At 35.6% G+C, this 7,165-nt stretch overlaps 1 pseudogene; it reads left to right on the forward strand.

The window, feature by feature from the left end:
- Positions 1–2,682: 2,682 nt before the first annotated feature.
- LOC132272040 (small nucleolar RNA R71) lies at positions 2,683–2,781 on the forward strand (annotated as a pseudogene).
- Positions 2,782–7,165: the final 4,384 nt, after the last annotated feature.

Here is a 7,165-nt window from a genome sequence, read left to right on the forward strand (position 1 = left end):
ATTAATTTTTCGCTGTCTTTCCAATGGTGTGCTCAGTTGCACCCAGTTCTTCCTGGATAATTACCAGTTTACCCTTTTTACCTTAAGTGCTCATTTTTCTTCGTCGTGCCGTTTCTCCTTCGTCCGGACTCCGAATCATGTGATTCTTGAGTCCATCTTGATAAGTTTTTCGTTGTCCTTCCAGCGGCGTGCTCGGTGGCACCTGAATCTACAGTTTTCAGAAATGACTATTTTGCCCCCGGGAGCTTATTTGTCATGTTTTCGATCTTTTGCTTCCACATCAGTTCTTGTTGAGTTCCACGACCTTATGGAAGGTCACTTTGTTTTTAGAATCTTGTTTTCTGTTTTCGCTTCCGAATTCGGATCCGTTATCGGATCATCCTTACGGTTCATCACATGACACGCTGGCCTAAAAACCAGGGTCGTCACAGTTTTACAGAGTAAAGATTGAATCTTTGAACGAAAATACCTTAATAAAGGTACCCAGTATGTCACTAAACCTTTTTCATGTAAAAAGATTGAATCTCTGAAATAAAATGATAGTTTAGAGATTAACTTATTCAAGTTACCTATGAAGTCGCGAATCGTGTTGTAATGACTAACTATTAAATCTTTGAACGAAAATATCTCAACAAAGGAACCTATTATGTGACTAGACCTTTTTAATGTATAAAGATTGAATCTTTTAAAGAAAATGAGAGTTTTGAATAAAACTTATTCGAGTTCCTTTTGACGTCCCAAAGAGTGTTTTAATGAGTAAAAATAAAATTTTTGAATGAAAATACCTCAATAAAGGTACAAATTATGTTACTAGACCTTTTTAATGTATAAACGTTGAATCTTTGAAAGAAAATAAGAGTATTGATTTAAACTTATTCGAGTTACTTATGAAGTGACGAAAAGTGTTTTAATGAGTAAAGATCGAATCTTTGATTGAAAATATTTCAATAAAAGTACATTTTAAGTCATTAAACCTTTTTAATGCATATAGATTGAATCTTTGAAACAAAACAAGAGTTTTAATTTAAAATTATTCGTGTTACCTAGTAGTCGCGAAGAGTGTTTTAATGAGTATATGTTGAATCTTTAAATGAAAGTACATCAATAAAGGTACCTTTTATGTCACTAGTCCTTTTCAATGTATAAAGATTGAATCTTTGAAAGAAATTAAGGTTTTTGAGTTAAACTTATTCGACTTCCCTTTGACGTCTCGTAGAGTGTTTTACAGAGTAAAGATTGAATCTTTGAATGAAAATACTTTAATAAAGGTATCTAGTATGTCACTAGACCTTTTTAATGTAAAAAGATTGAATCTCTGAAATAAAATGATTGTTTACAGATTAACTTATTCGAGTTATCTATGAAGTCGCGAATCGTGTTGTAATGACTAAATATTAAATCTTTGAATGAAAATATCTCAACAAAGGAACCTATTATGTGACTAGGCCTTTTTAATGTATAAAGATTGAATCTTTTAAAGAAAATGAGAGTTTTGAGTGAAACTTATTCGAGTTCCCTTTGACGTCCCAAAGAGTGTTTTACAGAGTATAGATTGAATCTTTGAATGAAAATACCTCAGTAGAGGTACCTAGTATGTCACTAGACCTTTTTAATGTAAAAAAATTAAATCTTTGAAAGAAAATGAGTGTTTTGAGAATAACTTATTCGAGTTACCTATGAAGTCGCGAAGCGTGTTTTAATGACCGAAGATGAAATCTTTGAATGAAAACACCTCGATAAAGGAACCTATTATATGACTAAACCTTTTTAATTTATACAGATTGAATCTTTGAAAGAAAATGAGAGTTTTGAATGAAACTTATTCGAGTTCCTTTTGACGTCCCGAAGAGTGTTTTAATGAGTAAAAACAGAGTGCTTGTTATTTGCCTTACTTGGGTTTCTAGCTTAGCAATAGATTGAGAGTGGGAATGAAGCAATTGTGTGTTTGCCTCAAGAGTGCCCAAAGCATTCAAAACTTTTTCTTCAAAGACGGGACTTCTAGTATTTCCTTGGGAATACGATTGGTTGGGAAAATAAGAGTTAGCAAATTGATTCCCTTGTGATTGATAAGGTCTATAACCTTGGGATCCTTAGTTTTGAAGTGGAGGTGGAATATACTTCCTTTGAAAACCGCCTTGGGAAGGGTTTGAGCCCTGTCCTTGGTTTTTCCAAGAGAAATTTGGATGATTTCTCCAACTTGGATTATAATGAGTACCATAAGGATTGTTCCCTTGGTTCACAAAAGTTATATTGACTTGTTCATTAGGTTCATTTTGCACTTGTCCGTGAGGACAATAAGAAGTAGAATGAAGAACACTAGAACAAGTCATACACGTTTCATTTGATGCACGATGAGAATGGTTAGGGAAGGAAAATACTTGGTTCGCCGAGTTTTGGTTAATTAAAAATTGATCAAACCTTTGAGATAAAGATTTCATTTCGGCGGCTATTTCATTTGAATGGTCGACTTGATGTAAGCCAACACTCTTCCTACCTTGTGAATTTCTACCATTCTTGGATGATAATGTTCTATGTAAAGAATTTTCACTCATGCTCTCATAAAGACGCCACATGTCATCCTCATGCCTATCAATGTATGAGCCACCCATGGAAGCATCAACCATGCCTTTGTAATTATCCGATAAGCTCTCAAAGAAATATTGAACTAATTGCCATTTGGGCATGTCATGATGTGGACACTTCCTAAGCAATTCATTAAAGCGTTCCCATGCCTCATGAAATGTTTCTCCATCCCCATGTGAAAATTCCCAAATTGAAGTTCTCATGGCATTGGTCTTAGAAACCGGATAGTACCTCTTCAAGAACTCTTGTTGCATTTCTGCCCAAGAAGTGATTGAAAAAGGCCTAAGATTGTTAAACCAATACTTTGCCTTGTCTTTTAAGGTGAATGGAAAAAGTTTGAGTCTTAAGACCTCTTCCGGCATGTCCGTATATTTTACGGTGGAACATACTTCTAGAAACTCATCCAAATGCTTGTAAGGTTCTTCACTTGGAAGTCCATGATAGTTAGGAAGCATTTGAATGGTTTGTGGCTTAATTTCATAGTGATGTGCTCTAAATGGTAGCAATTGAATGCATGTGGGTGCATTGTATTCATTAGGCACATAGTGATCTCTTAAAGAAAGTAGAGGATTAGCAATTTGAAGTGCAACATGGGCACCTTGATTTGATTTCCTTGAATGATGGGAGGTTGTGGAGCATACATTGGCCTTGGCATTCCAAATGGAACTTGGTCTTGTTGTTGTTGTGGTTGGTGAATGAATGGCCTAGGCATGTCTAATGGTGCTTCAATGTTCTCATGATGCACATATGGATAAAGGATACCTTGTTGGTCAATGTGACCAAGGTCCTCTACATGTTCTTCATTATGGCTTTCCATTGATATAATGGATCGGGTAGAACTAGAACTTCCTCTTCCTCTAGGATTTCTAACTGCGGATTCAAGATGCAAATTAAGAGGGACAAAAGTTGGTCTTAGTGATCTACGACCATGCATGCACAATGTAAAAACACATAAACACAATGAATGAACAAACACTTCGACTTCACAACCATTCAATGAAAATTCCTCCACAAACACTTAACCCATACTCCTATGCTTTAACAACAATGATACAAAGAACAATTAAGAATGCCTCCATGCGGGCTCACGATTTATCTAAGAAATTAAAAACAAGCCTCCACGCGGGCCGACGATTTAACTAAAGGATTGAGTAAGAAAAAACTCACAAAGGTCCTTTAGCACTTCAACTCCAAATTATAGCTTAGCTTAGCAATTTTTTTAAATTTTTAGCATTTTTCCTTGCTTGCTTAGCTCCTTTGCTTGGTGGCTCCTTTGCTTGCCTCCAAGCTCAATGCTCCTTGTTAAAGATGAACAAACACAATAAGTAATCAAAAGAAAAATAAAAATAAAGTAAAGACACGATCAAAAGAGTACTAATTCCTAATGAATTCCACAAATACGACGTTGCCTAATCCCCGACAACGGCGCCAAAAACTATGGTCGTCGTCCTACCATAAGCTTAAGAGAGTGTGTATTAAGGCGAGGGCCAAGTTTTACATTTATAAAAGCCATTACTACCTTTACTAAAAATATAGTTAGGGTGAGTAGGGATCATCCCAAGGGATTGGAGTCGAATTTGGTTATGGAATCACTATTAGGGTTAGTAGGTCGAGTGATCAAACAAATGGTTGGTTGGTTGATTAAACTAGAGAGCAAATTAAACTAAATAATTGAATGCAATAAAGAGTAAGTAACAGAGAGATCTTGGGGTTTAGAGGTCACCACCAAACAATACTTTTCTATACCCTTAACAAGTGACTAATGAGGGAAATGTGTGTTGCAATATTGATGTGTGTGTGTGTTTGGTTGATTCAATTAGTAAGGGTGACCAATTAAGTATATATTGTCTAAGCAACATGTGAAAAACACAATATATCTAACAATTAAGTATATATTGTCTAAATAGCATGTGAAAAGCACAATATATCTAGCAAGTCATTAATCCTTTCATTATGCTCACAAGCCAAATACACCACAAGGTTAGAGACATATGCTACTTGCATTCAAAAGTATGGAACATTAAACAACAAGCATAGATTGTCCTCACATCTAACAACTATGCTACCACTACACTACAATTAAACTAATGACATGAAATTAAACTAATTAAGCTAAGGGAAAGGCACAATCCATCAAGAAATGAGCATGAACCATCTAGAAAATTACAAGAGCATTCCATTAAGCACAATGTTTTGATAATCTCTAGATCTATGGCATTAATACACTTAGACATGCATCAATAACACAAGAAATAGAGACAAACACATGAACATCTATTTTAACATACATAGACATATGGATAGAATGAAATGATCAATTGGAAGTATTAAACCACATAAATCATTGAATAAACAAATCTATATATATAAAAGTGTCAAAACATGTATTACAACACTAATCCCTCAATAATACACAAAATCAAGATGTAGAAAGCATGCTTGGGGCTAACTCTAGCCCCGAGAGGATGTCTAGCCACTCATGGTAGTGTTTCTCCAACCCTCAAGGGCTAACTCCGTGATAGAGATTTACTCCTTGGTTGATGAAGAGTTTCCAATGGTGTCTCTAGCCTCCTCGTCCTCTAAGCTCGCTCTCCAAGATTTCTACAAGGTATGATATGATATGATGTGATATGATGTAAAAAGTAATCCTTACCTTATATAGGTAGGTCAAATGACACACAAAATGAGCTGGGGTCATGCACAAAATATTCCCCAGTAATTGGATAAAGGATAACTTTTTGTGAGTTGGAAATTTAACTTTTTCGCACTGGAGGAAGTTCAATCGATTTAACCTTGGACTTGGATCGACCGAATATGGCTGAGATCTATCGAACTTAGGCTGGATCAATCCTCAATGATGGCGCTTTTTGGATAAAAACAAATCTGAGATATTTTAAAGATATTTTTGGGAAAAAGACAAAAGTGGTTGGTAGTGTGGTACAACTAAATAAGATCAAACATTTGGATAATGACAAGGTAGTTCGATCGATCGAAGAATGATGTTGGATCGATCGAACTTTTGAGATCTCTAAAAATGTCATCATGGCTCTGATCTATCTTGAAGTGCTGAGATCGATCATATTGGATCGATCGAACTTTGATCTGAGATTGATTGAAGATGTTGATTTCCACCTTTTTCTTCCTTTTGCTTCCACTTGGCTCTTTTCTTTGATTCATCCCAGAATTGCTTCATTTCTATCTTATTTTTCTGAGTTAGCTTATTTTCGGGATAAGTGCCTGAAAATGGAAATAATACAAAATCAATCTAAAACGGTAAAGTAAGATAGATAAAGGTACTAGAATGCCTAAACTTAAGGGGTTTAAATACGCACTTTTCAGTGCTCATCACACCCCCAAACTTAAATATTGCTAGTCCCTAGCAATGAATTAGAAAGTAAAGAAATGAAATGAATAACTAAACAACTATAAAATAGAAAACAATAAATGGATAACGCCACTTTCGTAGGGAATACGATTGCATTTAGCATATGCAAGAAGCCTTTTAAACCCCTAGGTTACCTCTAGTGGACGAGTGAAGTCTCGTGAGGGTTTCCAGAAATGGTACCCACAAACATTAAGCTCATTCTCACAAAAGAGACACTAATATTGTAAACAAGTATGCAACGTTTCAACCATTTCCAAGCAATCTCCTAAAATATCAACATCGAGCAAGTGAATATGGTCCTCCACACATCAAGAAAGTGATCATGCGAATTAAAACAACTCTAAAATCCTTTTGAGTGGACCGGCATCAAATATGTTGCTATCTTAGCCAACTAAAGAATTAATCATATCCTTACCCTCAAACTAGCACACAAATCTAGTACCGATCATCAAGACAAAAAGTTGACCTTTTATTAAAGCTTATTGATCTAGGTGCGCTTATTCTTTTCATTTATTCATTCTATTTTATTTTTTTTTTCACTTATTTTTTTATATAAAAGGTCATTTTCTTAGTCACTAAGTTAGGAATATAGCTCCAAAAATATCTAATCCCGTACTATGTGGTATGTGGACTTTTGGGCGCGCGCGGGAATAAGACAGCTCGCTGCCAGCAAAAAGTTCGATCGATCAGAGAACAAGTTCGATCGATCCAACTTCGATCGATCTCAGAAAAAACGATCGATCTCAGAAAAAGTTGGATCAATCCAACTTGGCAGTTTTTCAGCATTAGCTTCCTTTTGCTCCGGATCCTCATTAAGACTTAGTTTGATTCCAAAAAGGCCTTAGGAAACCATTTTTAGCCCATTTGGACATTATTGACCTGAAATAGACAAAAACACAAATAAGTACTAAAATGGGAAAATAAGATAGATAAAGGTCCTACGACACTCAAGCTTAAGGGGTTTAAAGCGCACTTTTCAGCACTCATCACCCCCAAACTTAAATATTGCTAGTCCCTAGCAATGAACTACAAAGTAAAGAAATGAAATGAACAACTAAACAACTACAAACTAGAAAGCAATAAAAGCATAACGCCACTTTCGTAGGGAACACGATTGCACTTAGCACATGCAATAAGCCTTTTAAACCCCTAGGTTACCCCTAGTGGACGAGTGAAGTCTCGTAAGGGTTTCCAGAA

This window comes from Cornus florida, unplaced genomic scaffold, assembly GCF_030987335.1.
Source record: "Cornus florida cultivar Cherokee Brave unplaced genomic scaffold, ASM3098733v1 CherokeeBrave_3.0.0_Hap2_Chr08, whole genome shotgun sequence".
NCBI lineage: Eukaryota > Viridiplantae > Streptophyta > Magnoliopsida > Cornales > Cornaceae > Cornus > Cornus florida.